Source organism: Podarcis melisellensis (assembly GCF_964234715.1).
Source record: "Podarcis melisellensis genome assembly, chromosome: Z".
In the NCBI taxonomy this organism is placed as follows: Eukaryota; Metazoa; Chordata; class Lepidosauria; order Squamata; family Lacertidae; genus Podarcis; species Podarcis melisellensis.
In genome coordinates, this window is record NC_138547.1 from 24,724,100 (window position 1) to 24,745,008 (window position 20,909).

General features: G+C 43.5%; 1 protein-coding gene across 7 annotated transcripts in view; it reads right to left on the reverse strand.

Moving 5' to 3' along the window:
- Positions 1-20,909, reverse strand: part of PAK3 (p21 (RAC1) activated kinase 3) — an 81,013-nt gene that overhangs the window by 54,223 nt on the left and 5,881 nt on the right. The window contains exon 4 of one of the 7 annotated variants that reach the window (XM_081897420.1): positions 18,826-18,957. The exons of the other annotated variants lie outside the window; for them this stretch is intronic. The gene's annotated coding sequence lies outside the window, so the exon portion shown is untranslated. The remainder of the gene's footprint in view (positions 1-18,825; positions 18,958-20,909) is intronic. 7 annotated transcript variants of the gene reach the window in all.

Sequence of the window (20,909 nt, forward strand, 5' to 3'; positions counted from 1 at the left end):
ACGCTTCAGGTTACATACACTTCAGGTTACAGACTCCGCTAACCCAGAAATATTACCTCGGGTTAAGAACTTTGCTTCAGGATGGGAACAGAAATTGTGCAGCGGCAGCGTGGCAGCAGCAGGAGGCCCCATTAGCTAGAGTGGTACCTCAGGTTAAGAACAGTTTCAGGTTAAGAACAGACCTCCGGAACGAATTAAGTACTTAACCCGAGGTACCACTGTACATGGAAAAATATGGTAGGTCCTTGCAGAAAAATAAAAGATGCAGGTTAGGAGACATAAATCCTATTTGCTTTACGAGACAGCATTTGCAAAACATTTGAAAATGTGGTCTCCTAACCCTGTGGAGGTTACCATTAGAGATGAAACAAAATTTCAGGACCGTACCATTGTAAATGGCCTATTGACTATGCATTGGCCTTGCCTTCTTTTTCAGCCCCATTTTTACCATACTATTCAAGTGAGAGCCTTTGCAATTCAGTGAATGGATAATCTGCTACCTGTGTGCTTCCAACAAAGGTTTAACCTGACAGAGTCTTGCAAAGATGTAATTTCATCTCCAGGATCCCATGAATCTCTCTTTGCAAAGACTTTAGCAACACGACCCCTGAGTATGTCTCTTGCCCTTCAAATCCCCTGCAGGAGATGCATGATCTTTAAAAAACAACAACATGCAAAATACACACACACAGTCCTAGCCTGGCTCATAAAGCATTGATCAAAATTCAGGATGAAGGGAGACAAAAAGAACAAAAATGAAGTAGAGGATGACTGCATCAAGATAAAAATAACCTTGTCAAGGAAGGGAAGACAGAAGAAGATTTCTTCTATGGCAGTTAGAGTTGTAGAAACATTATTGGTTTTTGCAGAACAGGTTGAAATAGTGTACATTTAGTTATGCTGGAGGACAGATGTAAAACACTTGTCAAGCAAACTGCAGAAAGAAACAGGTTTCATCCAATATTAGGCTGCACACAGCCTCTTTCCAAGCACAACAAAACTACAAAACCTAATGAGTTGAAGCTTTGGAATATTTCCATACCAAAACATGAGGTCAGGCCAGGGGCTGATCTACTATGAAACTAATAAAGCTTAAGTTTCAGGGGCCCTAATCCTGAAGGGGCCCCAGAAGCAGCTTTCATCCACATTGCTTAATTTTTTCAGAGTTGACCCAATTTGAGTCACACAACTGAAATTGGTTATTTTTTTCTTGTGTATATTTCAACAATCCCAAACTAGGAGAGTCGGTAGAACAGATGTTGTAAAGGTGTGATGATCTGTTGTGGAACAACCCACTTGCAGAAGATAGCAGTGGTCACCCAGACCTCATTCCTGGTTGCAAAGGGGGCCCATGGCAGTTCAAGCTTCAAGGCCCCAGGCTATGATCTGGGCACTGGAAGAAAGAGGTGTGGGGGGGAGTGCACTGCCCACGGCAGTGCGATCCCGGTGGGGTGCCATTGCGCCTGCCCCCTCGCCTGCGCTAAAGGCAATGGAAGCTTCTTGATATTTAATGGTGACATACCCAGATCCAGTAGCGGAGCTTCATGCTCCGGCACCGGGGGGTGGGGAGCAGGTGGGGGTGGGGCTGGCGCACATCCCGGGGCAGGGCCCCGCCCCCGTCTGCTCTCCGCCCCCCAGTGCCGGAGCATGAAGCTCCGCCACTAGATCTGGGTACATCACCATTAAAGATCAAGATGCTTCCATTGCCTTCAGCCCTACCACAAAGCACCCTTGGGTAGCAGATATAGGGTGCCCTTAAGAGTGGTAGAATTAGACACAGGCCAAACTGACAACATGATCAAGTTGGCCATGCATCTTACTTTAAGGAGGTGAGTCCTCCATTTGAAGGGCTGTTTGGGGACCATCCTCTATTGGAAGGAGTCCTCTATCTGGAGAGATATCTGATCCAAGTCCAGTTTAAAGATAAAAGAACCCTAAGAAAGGAGAACAGCGGGGGCTTTCCATAGGCTGTTATTTGGTTGGTCAGGATACTTAAGAACAAAGGACGCTGCCTCATGCTGAAGCAGACCTTTGGTTCATCAAGTTCGGTACTGTCTTGCATTCATTCATTCAATCAATCAATCAATCAATCAATCAATCAAATTGTCTTACACTGACTGTCAGTGGTTCTCTAGGATTTCAGAAAAGGACATTCCCAGCCCTACCGGGAGATGCCCGGGACTGAACCTGAGCCCTTCAGCAAAGCAGATGTTGTACCATGGAGCTTTAAGCTCTTAAATTCTTAAGTTGCCTATCCACAGTTAGCACCTGGAAAAGAGACTTGATTGGCACACAGGTGGTCCCAATCTTTCCCAGTATGGTGAGATGCATTGTATTTCTTTTTAAATTAAAGCAATTCTTTCTAGATTTGAATCTGTACATGCAAATTAGCATGTGAACATTTTATGCAAATCCATGTCCTCTTTTGTTCTTTGTTTTCACAGGAGGCAACACATATGCAAATATATGCCTAAGCTTAATGCACTTGTGCAAGCCCCAGTGAGATGAGCAACCATACCCTTGCACAGTTTCAGTTCATCCCAATGGGTCTAAGATTTTTGGTGGGTCATTCTCATATGATCAAGCCAACAGCATCTTGCACTTATTCAAAATGGGCCAACTCATAGATCTGGTGACCTCAGCATGATAGCCTTCAGGGCAGCACCAATGAGCAGCCAATTTGGTTGGCATTTATGGAGGTATTGATTGTGTGACCTGGTAGCCCTATGCAGGAGTGGTGGAGAAAAGACCACTGCAATCTGCATGATTCCAACAGCAATGCAACTCAGAATAGTTAGGTCTTTCCTAAGGGCATGCAGAAAGGTACCACGGGTTACCATAATTTCTAATGCTACTCTTTCTCTCCCTATACCCATAAGTAGCACCAGGGTAACCTAAGAATGGTTTTGCATTTTTATTTTTTTTAAAAAAAATTTTATTGAATGATTTTATGTTACAAAAAACAATACAACCATACTACCACTAAATATAATTGAGAAATAAAAATTACATACATCAATATTTAGTTTGTTATTTGTTATTTACCGTCTTATTTTCTCTCAAACATTCCATACAAAAACACACATATGTACAGACACACACACACACACACAAATGATAATAATGAAAGTAAATATTTTTTCCCCTTTTATCTTACAAAATCTTTTCTTCAACTTTGACTTCCTGGCAAGTCCCTTTGCATAAATTTTATCTTACAATCGAATGTACACAATACAATAAACCTTTCTATATAAATTTTCCAATACATTCTGAAAACATAACACATCCTTAATTGTTGTCCACCTTCTTTTAGTTCCTTTATCACTCGAATGCTAGCATGGAATCAAAACTATTATTGCATTTTTGAACATATCTTCTATAACCATCCCATTTTTCCACAAATTTTTGCTTTGAGTTTCCTCCGAGTTTGCTAGTCAATTGCTAGTCAATTGAGCCGTCTCAATTTTTGGAGCCTCGTTATCTTTCCATCCCTTGGCCACAAGTATTCGAGCCACTGTGGTTGCACACAAGAATACCTCTCTTAGATTTTTTGGGATCTCTTTATCTAAAATACTTAATAGAAATGCCTCTGGTTTTTTAGTAAAAGTTACCCCCATCATCTTTTTTAATTCATCGTATATTCCCCCCCCAAAAAAATTCTTAATCTTTTCACACGTCCACCACATGTGGATCATGTCACCATTATTTCCTCCACATCTCCAACAAGCATTCGCCAGATTTTTATACATTCTTGATAATCTGGAAGGAGTGAGGTTCCACCTATGAGCCATTTTCATCATGTTCTCTCTTACATTATAGCTGGCTGTAAATTTAAAATTTACATTCCATAAGTTTTCCCAATTTTTTAACATAATTGGATGGCCCATATCTTGGGCCCACTTTATCAGTGAAGCCTTAACCTCCTCATCCATTACTTCATAGTCTAAAAGAAGTCTATACATTTTTGCAATTACCTTGGTTTTACTATTCAGTAGTTCTCTTTCAAGGGACGCAGGTGGCGCTGTGGGTTAAAGCCTCAGCGCCTAGGACTTGCCGATCGATCGAAAGGTCGGTGGTTCGAATCCCTGCGGCGGGGTGCGCTCCCGCTGCTTGGTCCCAGCGCCTGCCAACCTAGCAGTTCAAAAGCACCTCCGGGTGCAAGTAGATAAATAGGGACCGCTTACCAGCGGGAAGGTAAACGGCGTTTCCGTGTGCGGCTCTGGCTCGCCAGAGCAGCGATGTCACGCTGGCCACGTGACCCGGAAGTGTCTCCGGACAGCGCTGGCCCCTGGCCTCTTAAGTGAGATGGGCGCACAACCCCAGAGTCTGGCAAGACTGGCCCGTACGGGCAGGGGTACCTTTACCTTTACCTTTAGTTCTCTTTCAAATCTTGAAGGCTCCTTTTCAAAACCTGTCTGCTTATCCTGTCTGAACACTTAATTCACCTGGAAGTAATCTAGCCAACTAGAAAAGTGATCTTATATTTTCTCATAACATCAATATTAGTTGACCCTCCTCCTCCCTTAATATTGTGTTATATGTTATCCAGTTCTCTTTGATTTTGTTGTTTTTGCGATTGCTTCTAGTGGAAAGTTCCATCTTGGGGTTTTCTGTTCCAAACATCTTTTGTATTTCCCCCCATACTTTATATGTAGCATTTCTTATTATATGATTTGTTCCTGCGTTTTTAAGGGCATCTTGACTCTAAAATTTCAATTTTCCACTGTGACTGTGCCTTCTTTACTTTTTCTAAAAATAAATTAAAAGAAAACCAACAATCCCATTTCTTTTAGTTACACAACATTAAAAGGTAATACAGATGGAAGCGTTCTGGTTGAAAATCCATTTATTTCTGAAACATTCATTTCTCATTCTTTGCAGCTGGAGCCCTGGTGGAACAGCTTGTACAGGTCAGAAGAAGGTACAAGGAGATGGGGCGGGGGAGATAGGCTCCTTTCCTTTGTACGACCCTCTTGTGCATTCCATTCAATCTATGAAACCTTTCTCCATATGCCTCCACCATGTGAAATTCAAAGGATATCCACTTGCAGCAAAGTATTTTTGGCTATGGCACCAATCTTACAAAATGTCACCCTCACCTCTCAGAGAGGCATAAATACTTGGTTCTTCTGGAACGGCCATGAGCCTGATTGATTTGATGCATTCTTGCCTTTCTGTGAGATAGATCTTTGCTCCCCTACCCCTTACCTGGTTCTTTTGGACGGTGGGTGCTTTAGTCCCTATTGTTTTTGTAACGTGCAATTTTAAGCGGAATGTGAGTGTTCCTCATTCACTTTGTATTTCTGTTTGTTTGAAATTCCTTGCTACGAGCTGCTTAATGCTTATTTTGTTTATTTGTTCATTTTTAGAAAAGTAGGACAGATGTCTCTAAAACCAACCTCAAAAGCTTGCTGGGAGGATAAGAGGGGTAGAAGGAGGACAACAGCATATGCCACCCTGAGCTCCTTGGGGGAAAGGATACAATAAAAATGTAGTAAAATAAATAAAGAGATTGGTTTTATTTTAAAGGAGGATATCCTAAGAGATCTTGCTTTCACATACAGTACAATGCAGGAGAAGTTACTGGAGAATGAGTACAGCGCATGTATGGACTTCATGACCAACTACTATGTATTTTCTGTGGAATCAAGGAAGAATTTGAAAGTTTTCACATCCAAAGTGCTAGAGATGTAAAGAGGTTTTATAATATGTGGTGGACTTGTAAAAGGGTAAAAGAGTATTGGGATATGATATATAATGAATTGGAAAAAAATGTTTGAAAGTACATTTCCAAAAAAACCCCAGAGTCCTTCTTGTTGGGGATAATTCAAAGGAAACTTCTTCCCAGGTGTAAGAAAACCCAACTATTTACGTATGCTACTACCGCAGCCCATGTTTTGTTAGCCCAAAAATGAAAACGAGCAAGGTCCCAACCAAAGAGGAATGGCAATTTAAACTGATGGAATATGTGGAGCTTGCAGACTTAACTTACAGAATAAGAGAACAAGAAGAATGCACGTTTAAAGAAGACTGGGAAATGTTTACTGAATATATAAGTGAAAATTGTGTTTATTTAAAAACGTTGGTAGCATTAAGATAAATTCAACAGTGTAAATAAGTTTTGATTGACATGTCAAAGGATTACTGAATGGTTTAGTTCAGGGGAAATATGTAGGGATATATGGTATGCAAAATGAACCACAGAAGGAGAAGACGGGAAGTCATTGATTCAAGGTTGTTGAAATGAATATTTTGAAATGTAATTTAGAAAATTTAATAAAAATTGTTATTAAAAAAAAGTTTTCACATGGGTCTTTGACCAAGCACAGATTTCTATCCCACCTAAACCTGAAAAATTGTGGCCAGTGTTAAATATTGGTTTGTTTGAAGCAATCCAACTTCAAACCATGGGTTTGGAGATAGCACTAAACTCTAATTGAAATGGCAAATAAAAGCTTCTGATCGCCTTCCAGCAGCAGGGGTGGAAGAGGAGAGCGGAGAGTAAAACATGCAGTGCTAAGAGAAGGCTAGGATCATTCCCATCATTATAAACTAGCCTTCCCCAACATGGTTCCTCAAGATAATTTGGACTGCAGCTCCCATCAGCCACAGCCAGCATGGCCAATAGTCAGGCATGATGGGAGTCGCATCCAGCAATACCTGGGGGGCACCATGTTGGGGAAGATTCTCCCATAAGCCACAGTTTATTGCAGTGTCCCAATACAGCTGTTAAGTTTGGCATGGCTCTTCTATTTTGAAATGAGGTGAAAACCTCAGCTGCAATAAACCATTCTTTGCTAAACATCATCAGACCTTGTTCAGGGCAAATAATACAACAGTATTTGTCCAATACTGACTGCCTGTAGGAGGCTTTCTTCACCCTGCATGTTAATAACTGAGAACTGCCTGCCTAATTCTGGTGATTAAAACTTGTTATTTGACTAAGTTGTTTCCTGAATTCTGTCAGAAAGAGATGGCTAAATTATGTTTAAATAAGGTGTGTGTTTTTTAATAAGAAGAAAAAACAACCCATTGCTTTTAGGTACCTGGGCACAGTGCTTTATTTGGTTATATCCAGGCCAATCTATTCATGCTTAGGTCCCATTGAAATCAAAACTAGTGATTACAGGCTTTTCATGCTGATTTAAATAAGAATAAGCCTGACTCCTTTTGTCTGGATCTAGTGCATTAATTAGATTGGATTAATTAGCGCAAACAACCACCACACCAATGCAGCTTTAGAATAAAATTGAAATATCAGATTAATTTGGAAATGGGATGGTAATGAATTTAAGAATGCATGTGAAATTGGCAGGACCAGAAACAGACCAATCTGTCCATCCCTATTCAGTGTCAGACTTCTTCTGAGTATGGAGCTTCCATTTAGCAGTCATAAGAAGAGTCTGGCTGCTGGATCAGCCCAGTGGCCCATCTAGTCTTGCACCCTTTTCTTCCAGTGTCCAACCAGGTGCCCTGATGGCAAGCCTTCAAGCAGATTTTGAGTGCAATAACACTCTCCCCATCTGAGGTTTCAAGCAACTGATACTCACATGCTGAATGTCTGAATTGCTGTCTGCAAATGTGACCTAAAGGCTAGCAGTGTAAACATCAACCTTGTCAGACTGCATTGCCTGGAGATGGGCAGCTGAGCTGTGCATCCATGGCAGTGACCAGAGGAATGACCACTGGGAGGAGCACAGGCAAAAGAAATGCCCTGTGCATCTGCAGCAGCACAACTGGACGCCTTCATCTGCCCCAGCTGCAACAAAACATGTCTCTCCAGCATCGGTCTCACAGCAGGTGCTGCAACCTTCCAATAGCTTGACCTCACCCCCCAAAGGCGTACTCCTTCATTGTCTCCAGAGAACAGATGGATGCCAACAACAACACCTTTGTCTCTGACAGTGGAGGTGAAACACAGCCATTGTTGCTTTTAGGCATTGAAAGCCCTATCCTCCATAAGATTGCACTGTAAAATACTGTATTTACGTGAATCTAATGCGCCATCAAATCTAATGCACACCTCAAAACCTCGGAACCAAAAAAAGTATTTGCTGGCAAATGTAAATGCGCCATCAAATCTAATGCACACCCTAATTTTCGCAACGTAATTTGGCCAAAAAAGGTGTGCGTTACATTTTAGTAAATGCAGTATATCTTCACATCATACAGTCCTCTATTGTTCCAGCAAATAAATGCTAATAGGGTGGGGGTGGGGAGATGAACGCTTAGAAAATCAGCATTCTCTTTCCACACCATTATCTTTTTTCTTTTTCTTTTTTGGTGGGTGTGTTACCATGTCTGGGACATAATGCTCTCCAAGCTCTCAAGTATGAGCAGAAAAGAGACGTGGTTCCAAACTGAGAAAATTGCTGTCTCTTTCTCACTCTAGTTCAGCCTCATTACCATAGCAACAGACAGCTTGAACACCTGATCAGGTCACCGTAACCAAGTCTCCTTTGCTGCATATCTTCAAGGATGTACTGTGCCTCCTTGCTAGCATTACTCATTTGTACATTTGTTTTCCCCAGGGACAGCCCAAGACATTTTGGCACCTGAGACAAACCACAAAATGACACCCCCTCCCCACCGGGGAAGAAGGGATAAGAGGATCCACCACACATTAGGAACAGGCGGTGGAGTAGGTGGGTAAAGTTCTGCATTGGGGTCTGCTGCCCCTGTGGATCTTGCTGCCTGAGGTGGCCACCTTCACATTGCCTCATGGGTGGGCTAGCTCTGACCCCCCCCCCCCCGATTCAGAATGTTCTATTAGACAAGGAATCAAGGCAGGGATAGGGAAAGCCCTACTGTTAGGTAAGGTGAGACAATCAGCTCAAGGAGCAGATGCTCAGGGGCAACAATTGCAAGAGCCCTTCCCTACCTGAGCCATTGCCCTTGGTTGCCACATGGTCCCTCTCTGGGTCCCCCCAATCTGATCTGTTGCCTCAGCTGCGATGGAAGATACTACCCAGTCACCAGTACTGAATCAAGATTCAACTTCCAAAAATGTTATGAAGTTATCAGAGGACTGGGAAAATGTGAAGAATTAAAAGAAACTAAAGCTGACAGATTTATCCATCCATAGCAAACAGGATTGCACCCGTAACCTGTCATCAAAGCCTTGATCTAGGATAGATCTATTTGTGAAACCTTTGATCAATTGCAGAACTGCCACTGATACAAATCAAGAACCCAACCTGTACTGTAACAAGGTTGGTCCTGTCCAAATCTCTCTCTCTCTCTCTCTCTCTCTCTCTCTCTCTCTCTCTCTCTCTCTCTCTCTCTCTCACACACACACACACACACACACAAATATGACAGACAGCAAGCCAGATTTTCATGTTACAGAGGTTTAGTAAGGGCAGCTGGCCAGGCAGAATGGTTTCATGACAGCACCTGCTTCTCCCTAGCTAGCATATTAAAGCAAGTTCAGAAACCCAATACTTCTGGTGGTGGTGGTGAAAAATGTGAACCCAACAACTGTTGCTGATTGGGCATTAGCAGCCAGTGAAGTTTTGTAAAGCAACTTCTGGGTAGAAGTAGCCTAATGAGTAGAGCACTTACTGTTCCACAGCTGTTCTTATCCACCCAGACTTAAATATAAGAACATAAGAAGAGCCTTCTGGAACAGGCTAATGGCCCATCTACTCAAGAATCCTGTTCTCGCATTGGGCAACGAAATGCCTATGGGATATCCACTGGTTGTTAAATTATGAAATATACTTAAATAAGGTAAATTTATCTTTTGTGCACACAAATGCAATGTCCCAGGAGACCCACTTGAACTTGTGAGGTTCTGTTTGGTGGAGGGGAAGCACAGACTTGGGAGGAGCAAAGGCCAGTGACGGCACTAACCTAAGCAAAATGTCTGGACCAGGAGGCTGTGTGTGCTTTCCTAACTGGATGAACCTGCCCACCCCACACCCACCTGTTGAGTATGTGATTGACTGCTTGGCTGATCATGTGAAAGTGTGGCTGTGTGTCATGCCTGCCTATATGTCCCCTGCCCTTCTGTGCTGGCAGCAACAGCTCCACGCACTGGCTTCGTCCCTGTCTAGTCACACCTGTAATCTCGGCAGTACTTTTTAAAAGGAACTGAAGAGTTCCCACAAAGGCATGCAGAGAATACTGTGCAAGCTGAATTCACTTCGCTACTGAGCCCAGAGCACCAAAGGTTTTGGCCTGGTTTTGGCATCAAGTTTGAAAATAAAGATATTCACAGCTATCCATACCCAGGACATTCCCCATATCAAGTAGTTCATAGCCTTTATCAAGCCCATTACTTGCCATTCCAGGTGACACTGGTGTCCAAGTCCCAGCCAATCAGGGATGGGGAACTTGCAGCACTCCAGATGTTGCTAGACTAGATTTAGTTACTTGGTTAAGTTTATTAAATTTATGAATTGCCTCTCACAACAGAAAGTCCTAAAGCAATTTCAAGAAGGAAATACAGTGAGACTAGTAAAAATAAATACACAACCATATTAAAAACATAATCAAGGTAAAAACACCCAGTCAGCCCGTGGGAATACATGGGAAAACAAAAATGTATTGCCTGGCACTGAAATAAAGACAAATTGGATGCTAAGTGCAGCATAGCATTCCATAGATGTGGAGCTCCTGCATAAATGGTGGACACCACTCTCTAACCCAGGGGTAGGCAACCTAAGGTCCGGGGGCCAGATGTGGCCCAATCACCTTCTCAATACGGCCCACGGGCTGTCCGGGATTCAGAATGTTTTTACCTGAGTAGAACATTGGTGCTTTTATTTAAAATGCACCTCTGGGTTATTTGTGGGGCATAGGAATTTGTTCATCCCCCCCCCCAAAAAACCAGTCTGGCTCACCACATGGTCTGAGGGACAGTGGACCGGCCCACAGCTGAAAAAGTTTGCTGACCCCGGCTCTAACCTTCCTTAGAGGAGGCATGTATGACAATCTTATGGAGCAGACAATTTAATACGGGGAAAGGCAATCCATTACCTATAGGGGTCGCAAACTATACAATGCTTAAGAGCAAAACTGGCATTTTGAATCGGCCTCAGAGACAAGCTAGCCGACAGCTCAGTCAGATGGGGACCCATGCTATATATTCATGCCTTCTTCTCCGAGTTGATGAGTGAGCTGCTGTGTTCAGCACTAGCTGTAGTTACTGAATGGTCTTCAAAGGCTGCCCCACATACAATGCATTGCAGTGGTCTAACCACCATCCCTGACCACTGGGGTCCAACGACGTTTGGATGGTCACAAGTTCCCCATCCCTGGAACAGATGTCCTTGTAACAGCCCTCTGGAGCACCTGATCACTAGGAAGAGTGACAGCAGATCAGGAAGTGGGCTAGTGGTCAGGAGGGGCAGCCTGACCACATTATTTCTGAATGAAGATGAAAGTCAGAGCAGCTTTCATGGAAGAGTACTTCAGCATTTCTATCTGAGAGTGGACTAGTGTGTGTGCAGTAGCCATGGGGAAAGCAATGTGTGTCAGCTCCCAGACCTTCTCAAATTGCTGGTGTCCATCTACTGGTTAAATCAATTATTGAACACAGTCAATGACTTATTAACAGAGATATCACAGAAGTCATTAATAAGAAAATCAAACATTGCTGTTAACATCCACATTTTAATCCTTTGAAACAGCACAGAATAAATCTATGCACATTATCAGCAATGTTTGATTTTGTTTACGGTGAATTCCAGCTTGTGATCTCTCTATTAATAAATGGTGGACTGTATTCAATCATTGATCGCTCTTTTGTTTGGTGCTACAAGTTTGTAAATTAGACAAGTGTCTCTATGCTTTTCGGCTCTCCCACTGCTGTGTGCAGCATTTAGCTTTCATTGTTGATGGAAAACTGGTGTCTCCAGTGACGGCATGTGAAAACTTCCACTTCCCTAAGTGGAAGCTGGGGAGTGCTGTACAGATGTAACTAATTTGAGGTGGAGGAGAGAGAGATGAATTATCTGGTCCAGGAATCAGAAGAAAGTTTGGTGCACAAAGAGGGGAAGGGAAGAACCCAGCAGCCATTTTAAGTGAGTGAACATTGAATGCACGGGGTGTGGGCAGGATCTTGGGGAACCTCTGGCCCTCCAGATGCTGCTGCGCTATAACATGCATCATTCCTGAATATAGGCCATGTTGACTGGGGATGGTGGAAGGTGTAGTCCAAAATAAGGGGACGCCACTAAGTTGAGGAACATGTTTACTGAAATAAAATAGAACTCGTGTTCCTCCAGACAGAGCCAGCTCAGCTATTAGGCAGGGTGAGATCCCTGCTTCAGGTGGCAGAAGTTCCCCATCAGGTACGCCTATGGGTGCCCTGCCTGCCCTGCCACCTCCACCATTGGCACAGAAGCGACACCACACTCAGTGCAAATTTTGGGCAAGCCCAAAATTGGGGCTATTGTTGGTATTGCTTCTCCGTCAGTGGCAGATGCAGCAGAGCACGTGGCGGCAGCAGAGCAAGCAGGAGCAGGTAGGTGCAAAGCGGCAGGGCAAAGCAGCACTTCCTGTTTTGCACTACTCCTGCCTCCCGGTGTTGCTGAATTACAAGTTGCACCATTTCTAACTAATGGCGGTATTGACACAGGTGGACAGGAATTGGAATACAACAACATCAGGAGGCACACAGGTTCCTCACCCCTGTTCTACAGTGTGCTAAGATGCTGGCTATACATCTGGGTAAGAAGCAGCTTATCGGGGCAATGATAGACTCTTCCATAGGCATATCAGTGAGGCAGGACCAGTGGCCCGCAGCAAGCAAACTCACAGTCCAGTTATGCAACAGCTCTACTTGAAGAAAAACAGCAACCTGTGAGTACTGGGGTAATTCGCAGGGGAACTGCTGTGAACAGTAAGAAAAGCAGGTAACCAAGGGGGTAGAAAATTGGTTTAAAGTTGACCAGTCAAGAACTATATGACTGTCATGCATTACGTTCAGGTTTGCCTGTCTTAGGAACAGACACACCTACTGGCACATGAATATTTTAACAACTGGAATGCTGCCTGCATGCTCATCTGATCCTTTAATGAACAGGCATTAGGTATGCCTCAGGCTAACATACTGGTTAAATCTTATAGATGTGGCCACAATTCATTACGCTGATTATCGGTGAGGCCCATAGTTCTGTTGGCTTTCTCTCTGGGCTATCAGGAGTACAATTTGGGAACAATCTGATCTATGCTGGGTGTATGTGTGCGAAAGCATGCACAATTGTTGCTGTTGGTTTATTTACTTAGCTTGTAAATAGCTTGTTTCTGACGCAAGAAGTTGTCTGAAACCATTGCCAACATAACAACTGACTGCACTGAATCAAACCAAGGGACCATCTACTCCAGCACACTATTCCCAGAAGTGGCACTACCTAGCTGTTTTTGTGGTAGTCACATCACAGCAAAATGGAGACAGCCACTTCCCATTGCTTGGCCCTAGCATAAGATGATCACAAGTGTACTGCCTCTGAATTTAGGGGATGCACTGACCCATCATTGCTGTTGACAGTCATTAAGCAACACGTAATATGCAAGCGGGACGCGGGTGGCGCTGTGGGTAAAAGCCTCAGCACCTAGGGCTTGCCGATCGAAAGGTCGGCGGTTCGAATCCCCGCGGCGGGGTGCGCTCCCGTTGCTCGGTCCCAGCACCTGCCAACCTAGCAGTTCGAAAGCACCCTCGGGTGCAAGTAGATAAATAGGGACCGCTTACCAGCGGGAAGGTAAACGGTGTTTCCGTGTGCGGCTCTGGCTCGCCAGAGCAGCGATGCCACGCTGGCCACGTGACCTGGAAGTGTCTTTGGACAGCGCTGGCCCCCGGCCTCTTGAGTGAGATGGGCGCACAACCCCAGAGTCTGTCAAGACTGGCCCGTACGGGCAGGGGTACCTTTACCTTTACCTTTAATATGCAAGCAAGCCAGTCCCAAGACTAAATATCCAAGCATGTGACCTACAGTAAACCAGTCAAGTTACTCTGAGTTTCTAAGGTAGGAGTGGGCTGCCAGATCCAGCCAACCACCTACCTGCCAATCAACTGATGGCACAATGGTGTCATATTTAATTTTGCTCACGTGGTTTGAAATCAAACCACACAAGCAGAGGCACTTTGCATGCCCCAACAACCATGATAGTGATTGCAAAAGCAAACCCCATGGGAGCTGCATTTTTACCTGCCCCACACCTGACAATATATATGATGTCAGTTTTAAGGTAGGGGGGCTTGGGCAAAATGGCCTTGCGAGTAAAATGAGGAGGCCATGTGAGCCTAATGAGGCCCATGAGTTGGAGGTTCCCCATCACTAGTATAAAGTTTTTTGCTGGACCTTCTTTATAGTTCTTCAGATGGTGGAGAAACATCTACAGAAGGTAGCAGTTGGTGGTCCATCATGGCCTATTACTAATATTATTAATTACATCAAATCAAAACTTTATTGTGGTCCAAAGACCCACAAAACAATTTCAAAACTAGATACAGTTAAAACGACCAGACAGACAGATGGAAGAAACCAAGGCAGTCATTTTGTTTTATCTAGGGCATAATGATCTTTGTTTCTTATAACCTCTGAAAGATTAATTACATTGATTAGTCCATTTTTTTGCCCTGAGCATCCCAAAAGAACTTAGGCTAAAAAGCAATGAATAACAACCAAGTAAAAAAAAACCACCAAACACCCCCTGAAAAACATAGTTGTGCAAGTAAAAGGCAGGACTAACAGATCCTACAGTGCCACACTTCAAATTATGGGCCAAAAGCCTGAGACAAGACTTTGTTGGCACTTAAAGACATATAAAAGAAGGCACCATGCTTGTCTCCCTGGGGAGAGCATTCCACAGACAGGAATGGTCAGGGATAGGATGGTGGGAGATGAAGACCTACAACATCTCAAAAGCATCATGTTGGCTCCCTGCTGGGAGAAAACAGGCCCTCCCTTCAGCTCCAAATACCTGCAGGGACCTGAGACTTCCAAAGTTCTAATCACCTTACACTGTATCCAGAACAAAATTCTAAGAGCCAAAATGATACACCTTGGTGCATTATTTGAAGTTTAAAACAGGACCCTTTAGTTGATATAAGAATATCTAGAAAGATATCCCTCAAGCCACTGCTGGCTATTGCCAATTGTGGCTTATAGGGCAAGAGGCAGAGAAACTAACAGTAGGTGGAGTCAGAGCAAATGTCAGGCACAGCCATTTAATTTAAGTTTTGTCCCCATCTTCCTCCCTGCTGAGTTCTAAAAGAGACACACTGAGCTAAGGAGGCGGAAGGTGACAGGCAGGGCCACTCTCTAGACTGGATGTAAGTAATAAGGGGCAGGCAGGGGGATGACTGGGTGAAGGCACACCCACGTCCACAGGTTTGCTTACTTAAAATCAAAAAGTTTTGCTTGCTTAATGAAATCATTATTGTGAGGTTTCCATTAATGTCTTCTACACTTCTTGTAGGCAGATTAGCACAGACGCCATAAAGCTCTGCTGTTGATTAGACAAAGTTGGGATCTTCCCCACTATCTGCTTAATTGTTAACAGAAGGTATTAGAGGAAAACCATCAATGGTACCATGTTCTTTGTGTGTGGGATGGGTCCAAGATACTTTGCTACCTGAGGCAAAAGATAAGGTGGCGTCCCTCTGCATTCTGCAAACAAAAGCTAACACACTGGCAGCTCGATCTTACCTCAGTGTTGGCAATGGGAGAGCATCCTCCACTACGCTTGGGGGCAGCAGATCAGCTTAGGGAGTTCTGCGGAAGCCATGTAGGACCCTGCTCTGTCTACTCCCCACCCCTAAAAATATTCCATATAAAGCATCTCTTCTACTGTGCCTAATGGCAGGGCCAGCCCTATCTGTGTGTGAAAGGATAAAATGAAAAGGATATCAAGCTAAAGAGAAGAGTTGTTGCCTTCCTAATGGCACTAGCTAAGGCACAAGCTTGTTTTTATATATTTATTAAGACAAATATAAAAGACAACTGGAGAATCCTGGCTGTTTCCATCATTTTTATTTGATTTGTCATAGTTAATAAAAACAAAACAGGAAGCTGGTACAGTTAGGCTGGACTTATTATTATTTCATTTGCTGGGTTGACTGCCAGTCTTTTAATTGTTTTTTTATTGATTTATGCTTAATTAAGTTAATGTTATTTCTCATCTCATTTGTTATTAAATGCTCATCTTCCTTGCTTCGTATTGTAACAACCGGTGGTTGTAAGAAATAAATCTAAACTGATCTGATAACTGTATAAATAAAGGCCAAACTATATGTTACATAGGATATTTGTGATTGGCACTGATGTCTTTGTTTTCACTTAAGGGTAGCTGTGGAAAATTCCAAACAAATCTGCAAAACTAGTGGTGGGCATGTCACATGCCTCCCCCCCAATCCTTGCTTGGGGGCAAATTGAAATACCTTTGTAGCTGAGAAATATCCACCAATCTAGCACAGAACAGAACAGCCATCCAGTTCTGACAATTGTACAAATTACAAGTGGGGTAGAAAAGGCAGCCATCAGTAATGTTTCCAAAATTCTCACCTGAAGGCCTCCCTGGAGACTAGACTTCCAAATTACCCAGTCCTGTTTCTAAACTGAGATTGACATATCCAGAATTGTTCATTGTTCCTTTAAAAATAAAAATAAATCCAAATTTTGTACAAAACACTCTGCATGCACAGTTTGGCACAGCTTTCCATTCAGTCAAGACATTTACCACCTCTCCATCACCAATGCACACAGATGCATTGGCAGAGCACACACACACACAAACCCCAAGTATGATGTTGTACATGTGGTTGGACCAAGATTCTTTCATGTGTTTTGTCACATGTGCAGCAGTGCATATGTGCACCAATGAAACTTTGTGATTGCTTTTTTTCGCTGGCCCAGTTTACGTTGAACACTAAGCCAAACTATGGCTTAGGGAGAACAAACCGGAGTACATACAAATCACTCCTCCCTGAATCTGATACTGCCATGCTGCCCAGAACTAAGCCATAATTTGTCTTATTTATTTGACTTAATCCAAACCCTATTTCCTGATATGTCTTGCTCCGAATAAACCATGAGTTGCAATAACCAAGATTTAATATTGGTTTGCTGCTTGGGGTTTGTTTGGGGGAGACAAAATATGAGCTTGCATTCCCGTGTTGTGTTAGCCAAACCAATGGCAGCATGAGAGAAGCAGGACCAAAGGACGAGCAGAGTAGCCACAATATTCACTCTGGATATCTGCACACTTGCTCCTTCCCATTAAACTATGGTTTGGCTTAGTGCTATGTGCAAACCAGACCATAGTTTCATAAATGCATATGTGGACATCATTAATGTGAAGGTGAGGAGATGTGAATGAACAGAAGGAAGTGAAAGCTGCAGCAAATGGTGCAAACTTCATTCCCATAATTAATTCTTGAAACTCATCTACTTAATCTAGAATTCAAAAAGGCTGGCATGCAGGGGAGAATCAACCAGAGGCATGGGAAGAAATGGAAGTGGGAAAACCTCCTCTCTCAACAAGTCATGCTAATTTGATGTTTTGGTCAAAAGAGGTATGAATCATGCACTGTTTATAAACCCAAGCTGCCCAGGCTATTCATTTTTTAAAAAGACAACAACAGAGCTGATTCTAACACCTGTACTTGTGATTCTATGCCCTGCATAATTTCCTTGCCACCTGCAATTCTGTGCATTTCCCATGCCTACTCATTGAGTAGAAGAAGTTGGATAAGGAAGACAGGCACAAAAAGGAGGAGAAGAAGTAGAGGACAGGCTCAGACAAAAGCAATAGTAATAACACAAGTGAGACCTTCAGGTTTCCATTCCTCAACTTCATTCCACTGGCTAGAGTGTCAGACCAGGATCCAAGAAACCAGGGTTCGAATCCCCACTCAACCATGAATGAAGCTCACTGGGTGACCTTGGGCCAGTCACCATCTCTCAGGCCAACCTACCTCACAGGGTTGTGGTTAAATGAGGAAGAGGGAAGAACCATGTACACCAGCTTGAGCTCCATGGAGGAAAATGGTGGGATATAAATGCAATAATAAATAACAATAAATACATTAGCCATTTTCACACATGCACTCAAAGACGTGAAAGGGGAGAGTGGCATCAGATTTGTTCTCGCTGTTCCTGATGTTCACATGCCCATTAAAAGTGCGGAAACACAGCCAACACCCTTGCCAGCTGCATGTGTGTCTGTGACAGGGGACCATGCAAAATGCGAACTGAGACTACAGATGTGAATAGGCTCTGCTTTAATAGTTGGCTGAAGGCACCTGATCCCTTTTTAAAGCTGACCCGATTCTACTTTCCCCACCTTCTCACAACATTTATGAACGCCAAAGGTACACCAAAATTCAATAGGCTTCAGAGATCAAGTGTCAGACATGCAAACATAATATGACACCCAGAATAGAACCCCAGTGTTTCATTTCTATGAAATTCCTGGAAGCCTGACCAGTGAGTATACACATCAGGGTGCCTTTTGCTGCGGCAAGAAAACAGATGGCAAATAAGGAAGATCACTGCAGAGCACAGCGGGAAATAGAAATGGGGAGAGAGAGAAAAAACAACAGTGCAGGATCTGGGCTGGGGGCAGCATCAATGTCAGAACCCAGACACAACAAAGGTATTTGTGACTAGGAAAAGCTGCAGCCAAGGAAGTCCAATCTGTTCACGTCTCCCCTGTACTTCAATGGTCACAATGAGGGAGCTTTGAGGCACCACACACGCCAGACAGCTGACTCTCATGCAAGTAGAACAAGAGAGTAGCATCTCCAAGGGAAGAGGCACAGCTCAGTGCATGGGCGTAACCAGGATTTATGTTGGGGGGGGGCAGGACACCCACCTGTCATCATCCGCTGTCTGGCTCTGTCTAGCAGATTCTGAATGAAGTGTCTCAACAACTGCTGTTTTAAATTACTCTCTTTTGACCCCAAGTACTCAGAAAAATCTGTCAAAATCTTCAGTCATTTGAAAACTAGGAAGTTAAATGAAAAAGTTAACACTAAGGAGTACCTTTCATGCAGTTAATAAGTATATTTTGCAAAACTACAAGGAACATGCCTTTTTCATCTTATTTTTTTAAAAAAGAAATCTAAATTAAATAAAATGTTTATGGATTTGCTGGAAATTGTTTTAGCACATCCATCTCAAATTTTTCCTTTTCCCCCAATGCAGTTTTTCTGTGCACACTCGGTAAGAATAGGCCATTGAGAGACTCCCCTGTCATCACTGGCCTTAGCCAAGTCTTTACTCTCCACAAGGTACTACTGAAAGTCTACTCTATGGCACAAGTGGTGCATGGCTGAGCAAGAGAGATGAGCAGAGCCTTGAGGTAAGGTATTGCTCAGTTGGGTTGCCAGTTGCATTGCTAGAATGTGACACAACATTATCCAGGTGACCTCACCAAGCATTTCAATTTCAAATATTCTGGTTACTTCTGCTGTTAGTTAAGTATTTTTATTTATTTACTTGATTGGGGGGCAGATGCCTCCTGCCCCATGGCTACACCCATGGATCATTGGTAGATCATGTGTTTTGCATGCAGAAGATCTCTGCCATCACCAGTTAAAAAACTGATAGCAGGCAATGCAGAAGACCTCTGCTTCAGAACCTGGTGAACTGCTGCCAGCCATTATAGACAACACTAGGCTAGATGGTATAAGGCAGCCTCATTTGCTAGCCCCTAAACCTCTTGGGCATGGGCGGTCAGTTGAATTATGCATGAAAAATATTGTTAGGTTCTGCTGATGTCATAAAAGCCCTCAAGGGGTAATGTATCCCTCCAGGCACAGGCACCAGGGAAAGCCTATGATGGTTATGGACTTTTTAAGGATAAAGGGACCCCTGACCATTAAGTCCAGTCGCGGACGACTCTGGGGTTGCGGCACTCATCTCACTTTACTGGCCGAGGGAGCCGGCGTTTTGTCCGCAGACAGCTTCTGGGTCGTGTAAGCCGCTTCTGGCGAACCAGAGCAGCGCACGGAAACGCCGTTTACCTTCCCGCCAGAGTGGTACCTATTTATCTACTTGCACTTTGATGTGCTTTCAAACTGCTAGGTTAGCAGGACTGGGACTGAACCCCATCATGAGGATTCAAACTGCCGACCTTCCAATCGGCAAGCCCTAGGCTCAGTGATTTAGACCACAGCGCCACCCACACTGCTGAAATCCAAAGTTCTCCCAGCCCAGGTGTTGGAGAGGGTCCTTGGCTCAGTGGTATGGTATATGCTTCTATTCCCAGTTCAATCTTGGCCATCTGCAGTTAGAAGGATCAAGGAGGTGACACAAAATTCCTCTTCTAAGATTGTCCCTGGATATTCTCTGCAGCCAACCAGGACAAGCAATGCTGTGCACACTGAATCCCATTTGACTATAATACTTCACTTGCTTGAGATTCCTAGCTTTCACAAAGAGCTCCCAGGATTCCTTTGTTGCAGCCAAGCAGGGAAACAGAAGATGACGAGAGCCTCAGCAGGATCAAGAAAGAAGTACTGCATTGACCAGTGATGCAGATTTTCTGGGGGGGGGGGGGAATTGAATTGGAAAAACTCCTTTAAAAACCTTCCTATCAGAAAAAATTGCACTGGGTGATTTGCATCAGAAAATGTTCTAACCCCTAGAGTGATCTATTTTAGCATATTTATCTTACTTATTAAAAACAACACCACCCCAATAAACCTATATTTGCCAAAGCCCATGTGTTGGACTACAACTCTCATCAGACCCAGCCAGCTAGTGGGAATTGTAGTCCAAAGTATCTGGAGAGCACCTGGTTGGGGGAGACTGTACTAAACAAAGCTTTAAGAAAAAGCAGCCTGCGTTAATTTTCACCAGAAATATTTGAGAGAAAAATTAAAGCACATTTAATGTGGTTAAAATGTTGTATTGTGTAGAAAACGTTATTGCAAAAAATGCAATGGCAATGCC